This window comes from Cololabis saira, chromosome 15 (genome assembly GCF_033807715.1).
Source record: "Cololabis saira isolate AMF1-May2022 chromosome 15, fColSai1.1, whole genome shotgun sequence".
In the NCBI taxonomy this organism is placed as follows: Eukaryota; Metazoa; Chordata; class Actinopteri; order Beloniformes; family Belonidae; genus Cololabis; species Cololabis saira.
The window spans coordinates 22,842,549-22,858,181 of record NC_084601.1 but is presented as its reverse complement, the minus strand read 5'-3'; positions in this window follow the sequence as shown (position 1 = coordinate 22,858,181).

Genomic DNA, 15,633 nt, shown 5'->3' with positions numbered 1-15,633 from the left:
ATGAGGCTCTGCGCTGATTGGTTGCTTGAATGACGTGTAGCAGGGGAGGAGACAAAGCGTCGCTCCGGGCAGAAGAGCAGCGGCTGCGTAGCAAAGCGTGTCCACGGTTCTGCGTTAAATCGACGCGTACCCTACGCCGTAGGCTCTGCGTTGGTGTAACGCGGAACCATAAATCAGCCTTTAGTCACCTCGTCTTCAAACAGGAAGATTGAATTTAATTCTAAACAGTTACACCACAGTTATTTACTCCGATTCCTCATCATTTCACTTCTTATGTTACAAGACAAATTAATCATGTTAACTGTAAAGAAATCACAACACTGAATTTTCACAAATGGCAACTTTATTGTTAAAATATATAAATAAAATGTATGCACTATTGCTGGCTCAAGGAAGGACCGCGCGTCTTCTGAATGTGAACAGCTCCAGGTGCTTGAAAGATCTGAAACCACAGAAGAAAAATGTATTATGGTACTAATAGAGCCCCGAGCCCGGGGCTCCTCGACGGTCCGGTCCGTGAGCAGCCCCCGCAGCTCCGTATGCGGTGCCGGGGCTCCGGAGCTAAGCTAAATACTTAGCCCATGCAAAGATCATACAAATATAAATAACATTAAAAAAAAAGGAACATACCGCTGACTCGTGTGCAGTTACCGGGTCCGTGCTGTGGGAACTGATCCTTTTATGAGGGTAAATGTCGATGCAAAATCTCATATCTACTCTCCCTCGCTGTTCAAACAGCCACCGCTTGTAAACAATGGCGGACGCTCGAGCCGACGGAGAGAGCTGGTTGTGGGCGTGGTTTCAGCAGCGGAGGCCGAACCTCTGCGCCTCGGGTGACGTCACCCTAGGCGCAGATTCTCATCGGCTCAAAAAAAATCACGTGACACTGGGTGATTCTGTAAGGCGGGGGTCACAGACCTTGCAGAAATTCATGGGATTTTGTCTCCCCTGTGCTGGCAGGGTGAGGGGAGACCACTTTATATATGTTAAAACAAGAAAAAACGTGTTTTTCATAATATGTCCCCTTTAATCCCATGTTCTTTAAAAAAAAACAAAAAAACAAAAGCAAAATAAAGACAAATCTAAACATAGTGGATTTCAGAACAGGACAAAAATGACCCCAGGCAACGATAAATAACTTTTTTCAATGTACCAAAAAAAATTATGTGGGCAATCCTGAGTACTCCAGTGACTTAACAGCTTGTAGATCCACCTTTAGCAGCAGTAACTCTCACTTGATGTTTCTTATTTAACTTCATCAGTATTGCCTACGGTTGTGGAGGAATTCTGGTCAATTCTTCTCTCCAACGTTGCTTCAGTTCATTGATGTTTTTTGTTCATTCACTTTGAAACTGCTCTCTGAAGGTCCCACTACAGAAGTAAATTATTTGATAGTTAATAAATTAAATTCTGGCTGCAAATAAAGCCCAAACCACAACTCCTTCACTTCATGATTGACAACAACATTCCTGCTATGTTCCAGCAACTTTCTGGAACAGTGCAGTGCTTGACTGGGTCTGAGCTGCTTCTGCTGACATGCATGTTTTGGTTTCCTCCAAACATGGTTCTGGACATTAAGGCCCCGTTTACACGTAACAAAACGGTGGTGTTTTCATGCGTTTTGGACGTTCGTTTACACGAAAACGAAGCTCAAAGTCATCAATTCTGAAATCTCCAGCCAAAGTGGAGATTTGCAAAAACTCTGTCTTCACGTTTGGTTGTAAACAGAGGGAAACTGACATTTGGGCTTCAGAACGTCACATTATGCGACAGAAACGTCACCAGCGTGATTTGTGTGACCTGTGTTTACAATTTGTTTGGCCACCGTCAATATTTTCTTGTATTTTACTTGTTTTATATTCTAACGTCACACTTAAAAGTAACTCCACTTCTCTGTTACTCTAAACGAAAGACTCTTGTGCCATCTTGGAAGTAACTGGAAGTTACTCGTGTCATTTGTTGATGTTTTTTTCCGTAGAGGGGGAAACATCCATTTTTGTAAATACCCGGCTATGTGTAAACGTGGCCTAATACCATGCAATTCCACTTTGGTCTCATCTGTCCACAGAACATTGCTGATGTCACACCCTCTTGGCATTATGTTAATGAACACCAGAATGCCAGCAAATTGTTTGAACATCTGCTTTACTAATAGACTGCACACCTGCTGACGATCAGTTAATCAATAATGATGATTGGCAGCACCTGACTCCAAAGTGGTAGGGAGATACTTAGGATTTCCCATATGATTTTTATTTTCTTTATTGCTTCATTTTTGTTAAATAAATAGTGTGATAAGCCTTTGGTCCGGTTGGGTTGTGAGTGAGAGCCGGTGGTGGCAGTGGTCATGTGACACAGGGAAACTGGACCCTCGCAGCGGTCCGACACGTACGAACACAACAACCGGCCGACGTCAGAGCAGCTCCAGAAGAAAAACATCTCTGGTGTTTTAACTGCTGTTTTTCATGCTTCAGCAGCACCATGAGGGTATGAAGCAGCCGGGTAATTAAAAGTGATAAATGAGAGGTGAAATCCTGAAACAGAAGTGTGGGAAAACAGCTGCAATCTGACAGATGGAGTCGAGGAAATGCTGTTGGTTTGGTGAGGTACTTTAGAATCTCTAAACAAACATCAGATTTGTTGCCTTTACAGACCATATACCGTATTTTCTGGACTATAAGCCGCTACTTTTTTCCTAGGTTTTGAACCGTGCGGCTTATACAAAGGTGCGGCTATTCTGTGGATTTTTCTTCCACTGCTCGGGGCGCTCTAACCGGAATTAGAATCAAAACTAAGACAAAATAAATGCAAAGAAGAATATGCTACTTCTTCTTTAGCAGATAGAAGTCGGTAGAAGCAGATTTCAAACAGATAAATAGATAAATAAATACCGGTTATTTTCTCTTGGTTCAGTCCAGTTTTAATAAGCAAAGTTGCTGCCGTGTTAAAAGACACTGTTAGGAAAGGATCTATTTAAGTACAAACATGTACATCATTTACACTTCAAAATCCTTCTGTACATGTAGTAAATATCTAATCTAACAACATAAATATCTGCGACTTGCATATCTTTTTTTTTAAATAAAAGTGGGTGCGGCTTATATACAGGTGCGGCTTGTATATCTTTTTTTAATTGTTTTTTTTTTAATAGAGCGGGTGCGGCTTATATACAGGTGCGGCTTATAGTCCAGAAAATACGGTATGTGCATAGAGGCCTGTTATTGCTGTTAGGGTTTAATGAGCTGATGTGCATTTTTCATTTCTTTATGCTTCAGGTTTGGACTTTAGACAGCATAATAATCATTATTATTTTAAAGCCATTATAGCTTTTTGTGCTGTTAACTGTATCAGTGGACGACCATGACCAGCTCTGGTTTGGCCAGTAGAGTTAGCTACCTTCTCCATAAATTAAGTCAGCTGGCTCTAACTGGGCCACAGCTGCCTGGACAGCCTCTAACTCAACACCCACTCAAGAGCTTCATTTAGCATTTTAGCTTTGGCTGGACTGGCTGTGGGGTCCCGGTGGAGCTTTGCTGGAGCCCCAGCAGTACTTGTTTCAGCCCAGGAAGCACACATTTTAAATTGTGCTTTTGTGGTGAGATGAGTCTTGAGGATGGTGGGTTTTATGGGGCTTTTCCACTAGTACCTACTCAGCCCGACTTGACTCGCCTCGGTTTGGTTCTTTTCCACTAGGGGTCTAACGTGCTGAGTAGATACTTTTTCTCTAACTACTCTGCCGAGGTTCTAAGCGGCTGAGTCGGCTGCATCTGACATCATCACACTACAGGCCACCGATTGGTCGGGGGGTTGAGAGTCAGACGTCTGAGTCAGGAGGCGGAAATCAGCGAAAGAGCGACTTGCGGCTTTATGTTCATTTTATTCGACCAGCAACAGCAGTGCAAAAGTCTGTTTCATGATCCAACTCTGAGGTGCAGATGTTCATAAACCTGGTGGCTGAGGAGAGAATTAAAAATGGATCGGGATGGGCGATAAGGAACGACAAGATCTACCAGGAGCTCTGTCTCTTCATAGCTGCTCGCGGCTCCCAATGGACTTTTCAGCAGCGCTGACAGAGCCGGAATAAATAAATGGACTACACTAGGCAGACTGTGATTTTTGGGCCCCCTTCCATCGATGTTATTTATGAATTGAAATCTTAAACTTACCAAAGTTACTAATAAAAGTTAATTCACATTTTACATAGCATAGTCATAGTCAAGTTGGTTCTTTGTATTCCAAAATAAGTCATGTGTTGTATATTAAACAGTCTATCAGACAATATTTAGATTTTTATTATTTATACGTTATTACACCGCTCTATTAAATGCTATTAAATTATCATTATCTTATCGATTGCGAGTATCATTGTTAAGGTATTAGTACCAGTAAATCATCAATAGGTGTCAGCATTGCTATGTAAACAGAGTAAAATAAGATAAATGTTTTAAGCTATTGCATTTTGCAGAAAATCTTAATAAAATGTGTTGATTAAATTGAATAGTTAAATAAGAAGTCAAATCTACAAAGACCAATAAAATTTGCAGTAAGACAAAGTGTGCTGTAGTATGTATGTCTGTATGTGTATATGTATGTATGTGTATGCGTATGCAGAGCCGTCTGGGAGATTTGCGAGGCCCTGTGCGAAATGGCCGGGGGGGGCCCGTGACATTTTTGGGTTTTTCGGGTCGTATCGGGGGTCTATATGCGCAATTTTAACTCTCCAATTAGCAAAATACTGGATACCTTCCCCTGCCTCATCATCATTTGGCCTGCCTCGACGCGGGGCCCCGCGGCTGCTTCAGAACCGGTCGGATCAGTGATTTTTGTAACAAATTTATCAAACGAGCCTTTCAGAGAGGCATTAAACTCTTCCATTTTCTTTATCTTTTTTCTTTTTTCATCCCCTGATGGAAATTTCCTGAATCTGTCTCGTTCTCTCGACATTGTGTGACAGTTTGTTCCAACTCCACCCGTCTGGATCAGAGCACCTTGTGTCTGCGCTTGGTCTGACGCAGTTGTATTGAACAACAGACACGCGCATCATTACACATATATTTATTTTTATTTTTTTTTTGTCCCTCTGTCTGGGACCCTCCCCTGTCAATCGGGCCCTAGCGGCACATGCCTAGTTTGCCTTTGCGTTAATCCGGCTCTGAGCGCTAATACATACAAACAAAAAAAAGCTTTGCCGCTTGAAGCTTCTCTCCCTCTCATTTTTTAACTTGATATCGAACACAAGCCACAGACCCAACAGCACATACAGGACTGTCTCAGAAAATTAGAATATTGTGATAAAGTCCTTTATTTTCTGTAATGCAAAAATGTCATACATTCTGGACTCATTACAAATCAACTAAAGTATTGCAAGCCTTTTATTATTTTAATATTGCTGATCATGGCTTACAGCTTAAGAAAACTCAAATATCCTATCTCAAAAAATTTGAATATTCTGGGAATCTTAATCTTAAACTTTAGGCCATAATCAGCAATATTAGAATAATAAAAGGTTTGCAATATTTCAGTTGATTTGTAATGAATCCAGAATGTATGACATTTTTTTTTATTGCATTACAGAAAATAAAGAACTTTATCACAATATTCAAATTTTCTGAGACAGTCCTGTATATCATCTCCTCCAGGTTCTACATCTTTAGTGTCGTCTTCTTTGTTTAGATCACACAATCAAATATGTTACAGTAGCTTCGCTCCAACCTCCTACTTCTGCTCCAGATGCTGAATTGTAGTGGAAAAGAAACCAGGCCGAGTTGAGTCGAGCAGACCTGAGATGAGTAGAGCTGAGTAGGTACTAGTGGAAAAGCGCCATTAGTTCATCAGAGGTTGTCATGAGCTGAACTAAGCTGAAATAGTTAGCTAGTGGCCAAACTGGCCATGCAGGTAAGGTGGGTGGGTTCAGAACGTTTGACACTTGTTTGGGATCCAGTGACCTGATTACAGCTGGTTCTGTAGCGGACACCAGCCTGAGCCACTCACTTCATGTTTCGTATGTACAACTCTCACCTTGTCATGTACCAGCTGCTCCCCGATGTTTCAAACAGGAATGGATCAGTATATCAGTTAATATAAAAATGTTGGTATCAGGTCGGATCAGGGCATCTCTAATCAGAGCATGTCATGGGTTTTAGACATTTGAAAAAAATGTTTTTAACATTCTTTTTATTATAATTTTTTTTAATTATACATGTCCAGTGCAGTATATATAGCCTACTAATAATTTGAAATATGTAGCAGATCCAGAATACATACACAGCAATGATTCCTAAGGTCCTCAGTGAATACAACATTTCAGGCCGTTCCCAGTCACTCCAACACTTTGCCAAATTTTGCTGTAAAAAGGCACCTCTGACCACTAAATCCAAATCTCAGTCTTTCCAGAGAAATATAGTCCGCTATCAACGACTTCCACAAATGTGTTGAGGGAGGTTCTTCTCCCACCCACTTAGTCATAATAGCCTTTCGGCCCAACATTAGCAAAAACTGTAAAGTGTTTTTATGTCGTCTTAGTGATTCAGGGATCCATCCCAATAGACATAGTAGTGGGTTTGGCTGTAATTGTTGTAGCACACTAACCTCATCACATACAGTTTGCCAAAAACGTTGAATCTTTTCACATTCCCAAAGACAGTGCAATCTTGTTCCTAAAGTAGTCTTACATTTTTGACAGTTTGGAGAGGCCCCTGTTGTATATTTACTATACATATATGGGGATATATAGACATTCTGTAGAATATTATATTGCATTTCTCTGAGTCTGTTACATATGGATATTTTCAAAGGTAAGAGTAAAATTTCCTCCTATGTATCACTGTCTATTGTTGTTTTCAACTGAGTCTCACATGATTTTCGTACGAATGACCGTGCCTGTAGTCAAGTGTTGCAGCTTGGAATAGAATTTTGAGACAAAGTGACCTTGTTTAAGACTAATCTAAGAATGTCTTTTCCAGTAAATGAAAGTCATCTGGAAGACTTGAGAGTATTCATTGTTGTATAGACATAATGTCTGACCTGTGACATTTGGACATTTTATCATTTTCAGTTTGTACTTGAAGAGTAATATCATTGAAAGACCTCCGGGTCGTCCAGGGAAACCCAGAAAAAAACACCTCCCACTACTCTGCAGGTTTTCTGTGGGGAACCATAGTGAAGACATCTAGAGGTTTTATCCAGGAACACCAGCACCTTCCTTGCCGTTAGTCCAGGAGGTGTGAACTCTTCTGGGTTTAACGGGGGCGAAAGACAAGAAAAGGAACAACTCTGATGGCTGCTGTCACATGCTTCCTTTCGCTGGTTGGTTGAGCATCTATCCACTGTGTGTCCCGAGGCAGTTTCTTCTGTGTCCACTGGTACCGTCCCCTAGAACTGAAGAGGAAAAGGTTCTGGAAGTCTCGCCAGACCAGGTGCTACCTGCAGAGGAACATACTGTAAACCTGACACCAAAACGCTCCACAGAGCTGCTGACTGACAACCACTCATTCCCACTGATAAAACGCAGCTGCTCTTCTTCTCATTTGTCTTTGCATCATTCCATCATCATTTCTTTCCCATCTGTCCCCCCTACCCCCTCACCTGTCCCCCACACACACACACACACACACACTACTCACCTTAGCCTGTCAGCAGTAGTTTAGGAGAGTGTGTGTGAGTGTGAGTGTGTGTTTCTGGCTGCATCTGCTGCAGAACTTTCCTCGTGGAACAACTGCACACAGCAATGTTCTCACCAGCTCTCCTGCTAGCTGCATCCAGCGGATGGTGTGCAGCAGAACAACCTCCTGACTCTGGTGTTCACCCCGTCTCAGTCCAGCTGCACCCCCTTGAAGACCTCCACCACTGTCGAATGTTGAACTGGAAGTTAATTGTCTTATAAATCTCTCAACTGTCGTACCTCTTCATATGAGTCTGGACTCTGAGTTCAGTGAAGGTTTTTGAAGCTGCTGCATCCAGGTGTTCAGGGGAGCTTTTAGGTCGCAGCAGGTCTGCAGCATAAAAAGTAACTAGATACAGTTATTAGTTACTCAGTTTATAAATAATGTGTTGATTGCTAATACCAAAAAGTAATGCATTACTGTTCAAAGCAACGTTTTAGGTACATTTTTAAAGGAACATTCTTAAAAAACTTAATTTCAGCATTGTATGAAATATGATACAGATTCAAAAACAAAGTCATTTTTCAGGACTAATTAATTCAAATCAGGCCAGCAAATGATTTGAAAAAATAAACAAATACAAATTTAAGAAAAAAAACACAACAGCTGCTCAAAAATTAAATCTACGAGCAAATGTCATCCTGTGTCAGCTTGTTGGGTGGGAACGCCCCTTTTAAACACACAAGTGGAACAAACCAATCAGAGTGTGATTGCAGATAAACTTAGAAAAGTGGTTTTGATGTGAGGCATTTGTTTAAGTTCAGAAGTTGACTGCATTAAAATGATTCCTCAAACAACTGCTGCTGGTTTTATGACTGTGTTCAGCTGCTGCACACGTCGTGTCCCAGTCCAAATTGCATTGTCAACTCTATTTTTCTGTTTGTCTTCCTCTTTTTAAATGTCTGAGCTGTTTGACAATCAATCAATCAATCAATCAATCAATCAATCAATCAATCAATCAATCAATCAATCAATCAATCAATCAATCAATCAATCAATCAATCAATCAATCAATCAATCAATCAATCGATCGATCAACCGATCAACCGATCAACCAATCAACCAATCAACCAATCAACCAATCAATCAATTCACTGTTGCTTATGTTTAAGAGACCTCCAGCTGACTTTGTTGCACTCCGCAGACTACAGCCTGAAACAAATACACGCACCATGATCACTTTATTATTACATTTTTATTGTCAACTCCACTCTGAAAGATCCACGCTTCCTTTGTTTTGGTAAACACTCTTTCCACCGGCAAACCCCTCCATGTAAGCTTCAAACTCCTCTTCCCCCACTTGTCATCACTACTCCCCGGGTCGTCGCCTGCCTGACGGTAAAGTGGAAGATTTTTTGTTGCTAGAGTTGCTAGAGAGGTCTGAAAACCTGTTAAATACAGTGACAAAGCCGCTAAGTGCAACTGAGGCCACGTTTACACATAGCCGGGTGTAAGTAACTCTTAAATATGTTCCCTTAATAAGGTAACCGCTCCTGTATGCTTTTATTTGTTTTACCGGATTTCATGTTACATGCTTTTATTTTGGTACTCTTCACCGGAAGTAACAATCGCGCATCTGAAAAGTAGGTCAATTGAACGCAGCGCTGAAGCAGAGCACGTGTGGTATGGAAAACGGAGTGTGTTCTGCTGTTAAAGGTTTATCTACTGTTTATTAAGCGCCTAGCTGGAATTGGGAACAAGGTAAAGTGTTTAAAAATGAACACAAAGCTGACAGTCATACAGGTTTTATTTGTTTGTAAGAGCTAATTGCATTTATTTATCTGTTTTATCTAGCTCTTACGGTGTTTTCCAAAGGTGTTTTCTGAAGGTGTTTCAAGGCTTTTCACGGTGTGTTCAAACCATAAGGATGACGGCTGAACATAAATAAAGTTCTTTTGAGAAACATCAGTACGCTTCACCATTGTCTGGCTGGGGTTCGCTACAGTAAGAGCTTGACCCTCATCGATCCTGATGACCTGCTGCCCATGACGAGTCCCGACGGAGGATCTCCACGGTGTGTCTGCTTATGCCGCTACTGCTGCGTCGCCACCTGCTGTCCACGCGGATCCATCAAGCAGCACATCTCCATGCGTTGGTGCCATATCTACGGTGATCCAGGCAGCAGTCACAAGGATTTGATGCAATGGTCAAGTACGGCTATACTCAGTGATATTGAAGCAGAACTGTGAGTATTAACCTACAATTATACAGACCACAGATGAGGAACGGATGAACAATTTCGTGGATTAAAAGAAAAAGAAAAAAAAAAAAAGAAAAAAAAAAAAAAAGGAAATAAACATTTAATACTCACCTGCTCAACGACATCAAAGGGAACTTTTGTTACAGTTACATGCTATAAACAGACTATTTATAGCTAAGGGACATTTTTTGCTTTTGGACTTTGCATTTAAAGTTCTTTGAAAATTGTGTTTACTGTGGTATTTGCACTTACAGTTACAGTTATTTAAGTGTCTCTATTTTTTTGCATCTGTGCCAACTATTTGTACCCACATACTTATGTGATTCATTGCATGGTTTAACTATATATGCTAAAAGGTTTTCTCCCAACTTAAAAGTTAAAAGTTAAAAATATTTAGTTGATAATGGCAGAATCAGCTATTGATAAAGAGTTGGAGAAGCAGAGGGCTGGTGTCCAGCATGAAGTTCAAGAGCCACAAAATGAGCTCCCCATATCTGCAGATGCTGAGAGACTATGTTTGGAGGACACTGTTGAGATTACTGATGACCCACCCGAGGGTCTCCGTCGCTCTGAGCGTGCACGAAATCCTACTGAGAAGATGCGTGTGCACCAAGAGGAAGAAGCCAAGAAAAGGGAGAAAAGGCTGCTATCCATGTATGAGAAATGGAAGCTTCAAATACGCAAAGCGAGAGATCAGCTAAAGACATACATGCAAGAGAGTGAGCTCTGGCTTCTCATTGACGAACTTAAGAGAGGAAAAATAGACATGATGAACATATACTTTGAAATTCGAGATCTCACTACACCTTCAACTGACATAAGAAGACGAGTTGATACATGTGAATCAGTGACCACAGAAATCCTTAACATTGCCCACAGCAGAGTGATAGATGAAGAAGCTGAGTTTGATGAGAAACGGGAAGGACGCCGCCTTCATGAACTTCTCCGCCATAACTATGCAAAATCCATTTATGGATCCGCTGCTTCCATGACAAGTTACAGCAAGTCAGACCACTATTCTGTTGCATCTTCACTAGCGGCCAAACGAGCAGATGCAGCAGCTGAACTAGCAGCGAAGGAAGTGAATTATAAGATGCTGCAAGAGGAAGAAAGACAAAAGGAATCAATACGAGAGTTAGAGGAACAACAACGGAAGGCTCTAGAGGCACAAAAGCGTGAGTTGGAGCGATTGCAGGCAGAGAAAGAAGTGCGAGCAGCCCAGGCCAAGCTGAAGATATACGATAAGGAGGCAGAACGTGACGCTGCTTACTACACTAACGATGAAAGGAACAAGGAAGTAAAGAACATGCCCGTAACTGCAGTCCCGCCACCCCATGTTTCTGTACCCTCTCATACAGACCTTTCCTCTCTCACTCAGGTCTTTCAAGACAGCATAGCCTTAAATAGGCTGCCTGTTCCCGAGCCATTCGTCTTCAGCGGTGATCCAATACGGTTCATTGAATGGAAAGCAGCGTTTACCTCACTCATCGACCAAAGGGCAATCAGTCCAGCTGAAAAACTCTACTACCTCAAGAAATATGTTGGTGGCCCAGCACGCCAGGCTCTAGATGGCACCTTCTACAGAAGTGACAACGAAGCCTACCAAGATGCGTGGGACAAATTGAACCGCCGCTTTGGCCAGCCATTCGCCATTCAGAGAGCATTTAGAGAAAGGCTCTCTAATTGGCCAAGGATTCAGCCTAAGGATGCTGAGGGGCTCAGAAACTTCTCAGACTTTCTAAATGCCTGTCAAGATGCCATGCCTCATGTCAAGGGCCTTGACATATTAAATGACTGCGAGGAGAACCAGAAGCTCGTTCATAAACTACCAGACTGGGTGACTTCACGCTGGAACCGTCAAGTCACACGAAACCTGAACGAGAGGCAAGAATTCCCCAGCTTCAAGGACTTTGCTAGCTTCATGTCAACCGAAGCTGAGATTGCCTGCAATCCCATTACATCTTTTCATGCTCTTCATTCTTCAGACTCGAGCACTGAAAAGAGAAATCTCCGAGATGTGAAGAGAAACAAGGCCAGTGTTCTTGCCACTCAAACAGTTGCAAATAATGATAACCAAAGGTCAGACCATAGAAAAGCTAAGACTCCATGTATTCTTTGTCAAGATACTAGACACTGCTTCATGCATGTTCCAAGTTCACAGAGATGTCATTGATTGAGCGACGGAACTACGTTAAGGAGAAGAAACTCTGCTATGGATGCCTAAAACCTGGCCACAGCGCAAAAGACTGTCGCCATCGTCACTTCTGTGACACCTGCAAGGGAAAGCATCCAACAGCCCTTCATGACACCACCTATGTAAGAGTAAGGTCTTCACCAGAAACAGGGGCAAATCAAGGTCCTGCTGCAACTTCCCTCAGTGTAGCAGGAGAAGGCTCATCCAACACATCGATGGTGATACCAGTGTGGGTGTCATCCAAAAATAACCCAGCCGCTGAAAAACTTGTTTATGCTCTTATCGACACCCAGAGTGACACTACATTCATTGACCAAGAAGTGAGTGACAGTCTTGAAGCCGACAAACATCCAGTGAAGCTGAAGTTGACCACCATGAGTGGAAAAGACACCATTATCGAAAGTGAGAGTGTTTCTGGCCTTCGAGTAAGGGGATACAGTTCTGCCATTCAAGTCAATCTTCCGGTGGCCTACACAAAGGACTGTATACCGATGAACCGCGCTCACATTCCTACTTGTGAGACGGCTAAACAATGGAGTCATCTCACAGAAATAGTTGAAGAAATTCAACCGCTGAAGGACTGTGAAGTTGGGCTTCTCATTGGCTACAACTGCTCTAGAGCCATGGCTCCAAGACAAGTCATTCTAGGAGGAGACGAAGAACCCTATGCTATACGGACAGACCTAGGATGGAGCATTGTGGGGCGCTCTTCACAAGGCCATGGCTCACTGAGCACAAGTTATCTGTGTCATAGAATCACAGTTAAAGAGCTGCCTCCAGCAACTCCCGCTGATGTGATCCGTATACTGGAGTCTGACTTCAAGGATGGAAGTGAAGATGGTAAAACGGTTTCACAAGATGACATCACCTTTCTCAACAAGCTAGATGAGAGCATACGGAAAAACATACATGGCCATTACGAAATGCCTCTGCCCTTCAAAACCAGACCTTACTTGCCTGACAACAGAGACTCAGCCATGATACGCCTCAACCACCTTAAAAGGAAACTGCAACGGGATGAAAAATATAAGGAGCAGTACGTCAGGTTCATGGAAGAGGTCATCGAAAGGGGAGATGCAGAGCAGATCGAAAATGGTGGGAGCAACGGAGAAAGATGGTACATTCCCCATCATGGTGTTCGCCATGCGAAGAAGCCTGATAAACTTCGTGTAGTGTTCGACTGCTCAGCCAGATACAAAGGTACCAGCTTAAATGACCATCTTCTCTCCGGGCCTGACATGTTGAACAACTTAAGTGGAGTTCTCATCCGCTTTCGTCAACACCCTATTGCATTGATGTGTGACATTGAGAAAATGTTCCATCAATTTCATGTTGATGAAGCTGATCGGAATTACCTGCGCTTTCTGTGGTGGAGGCAAGGAGACTTGAACTCAAAGCCAAGTGAGTTCCGTATGAAGGTACATTTGTTCGGCGCAGCATCCTCTCCTGGATGTGCTAATTTCGGGCTGAAGCATCTAGCTAAGGAGAATGCCAACATCTACTCTCAAGGCTCACGATTTATCATGAGGGATTTTTACGTAGATGACGGCCTCACAAGTGTAGAAAACATTGAAGATGCTATTCAGCTTGCCAGAGAGGCGCGTAAACTTTGCACCACCGGTGGTCTTAGACTCCACAAGTTCGTGTCGAATAACAGAGATGTCCTAGAGAGTATACCCCTCTCTGAACGGGCAACCAATGTGACAGATATGGACCTCATGTTCGATGATCTTCCACTCGAGAGAGCCCTCGGGATTCAATGGGATGTAGAGTCCGATCACTTCAGGCTTAACGTCAACCTCAAAGAGCAGCCTGCAACACGCCGTGGCGTTCTGTCTACAGTGGCCTCTCTGTATGATCCACTCGGTTTTGTGGCGCCAGTTCTGCTCAAAGGGAAGATCATCCTTCAGGAGATGTGTAGGCGCGGCACGGGCTGGGATGATCCTCTCCCTGACGAACTTCGTCCAAAATGGGAACAGTGGAGAAACGATCTGTCTCACCTGGATAATGTTACCATACCCCGCACTTATTCACCTGCTGGATTTGGAAGGGTTTCAAAGGCAGAGCTTCATCATTTCTCTGATGCCAGCACAAAGGGTTACGGTCAGTGTTCATACCTCAGACTGCAAAATGAAGATGGAGATGTTCACTGCACCCTAGTCGTTGGTAAATCACGAGTCTCACCAACAAAACTCACAACCATTCCACGATTGGAATTGACAGCGGCAGTTGTTTCAGTGAAGATTAGCTACATGCTCAAGGAGGAATTGGGATCTGCTGACACTGAAGAGTTCTTCTGGACCGACTCAAAGGTGGTCTTGGGATATATAAAAAATGAAGCACGGCGATTCCACACCTTTGTAGCTAACCGCATTCAGAAGATTCAGCTCATGTCAGCCCCTCAACAATGGAGATATGTTCCAACAAGTGACAATCCTGCTGACCACGCTTCTCGGGGCTTGACTACCAGTGAGCTTCTGTCATCTACCTGGTTCACTGGTCCCAAGTTCCTATGGAACAAGGAAATGAAGCTACCAGCAGAGGAAACTCCGGACTTAACAATCGGAGATCCCGAGGTCAGAAGTGCTCTAGCACTCACCACAGGAACTACTGAACGAGTAAGCCTGGTTGATCGCTTGTCCAAGTTCTCATCTTGGTCCCTGGCTACTAGAGCTGTTGCACGGATTTTAAGGCGCATCAGCAAAAACAGGTCAAACAGTCTCACAACTGTAACAGAACGAGAATATGCAGAACATCGCATAATCAAGGATCTTCAGGAAAATATGTATCAAGAAGAGTTAAAGCTGTTGAGCAAAGGGATTCCCCTACCATCTCACAATCCCTTATACTCTCTCGATGCATTCCTTGACCAAGATGGTGTCCTCAGGGTGGGAGGAAGACTGAGCAACTCCTCTCTTCCCAGCTCCATCAAGCACCCTGCGATCATCCCCAAAGACCATCACATCACAAAGATCTTGATTGCTCACCATCACGAAAGGATGAAACATCAAGGGAAAGGCCTCACCATTAATGACATCAGGTCTAACGGCTACTGGATTCCAGGAATTAACCGGGCAGTAGCATCCTACATTCGCCACTGCGTCACCTGTAGACGGCATCGGAAACCAACTGAAGAGCAAAGGATGGCTGATTTACCCCCTGAACGCGTGGAACCATCACCCCCCTTTACCTTCTGCGGGATGGACTGTTTCGGTCCCTTTGCTACCAAGCAAGGACGAAAGGAGAGCAAGAGGTATGGTCTTCTCTTTACTTGCCTCAGCTCGCGGGCCATCCATATTGAGATGCTTGACAGCATGTCAACGGACTCCCTCATTAATGGCCTGAGATGATTTATTGCCATACGTGGTGCTGTTCGTCAGATTAAGTCTGACCAAGGAAGCAACTTTGTTGGAGCCAAAAACGAACTCAAAGAAGCTCTCAAAGAAGTTAGTGCAGACCGGCTGGCTGCATTTCTTGCCGAAAAACAATGTGACTTTGTTATGAACGCGCCCTATTCAAGTCACGTTGGAGGGGTGTGGGAGAGACAGATCAGGACCGTGAGAAGCGTCCTAAGGTCC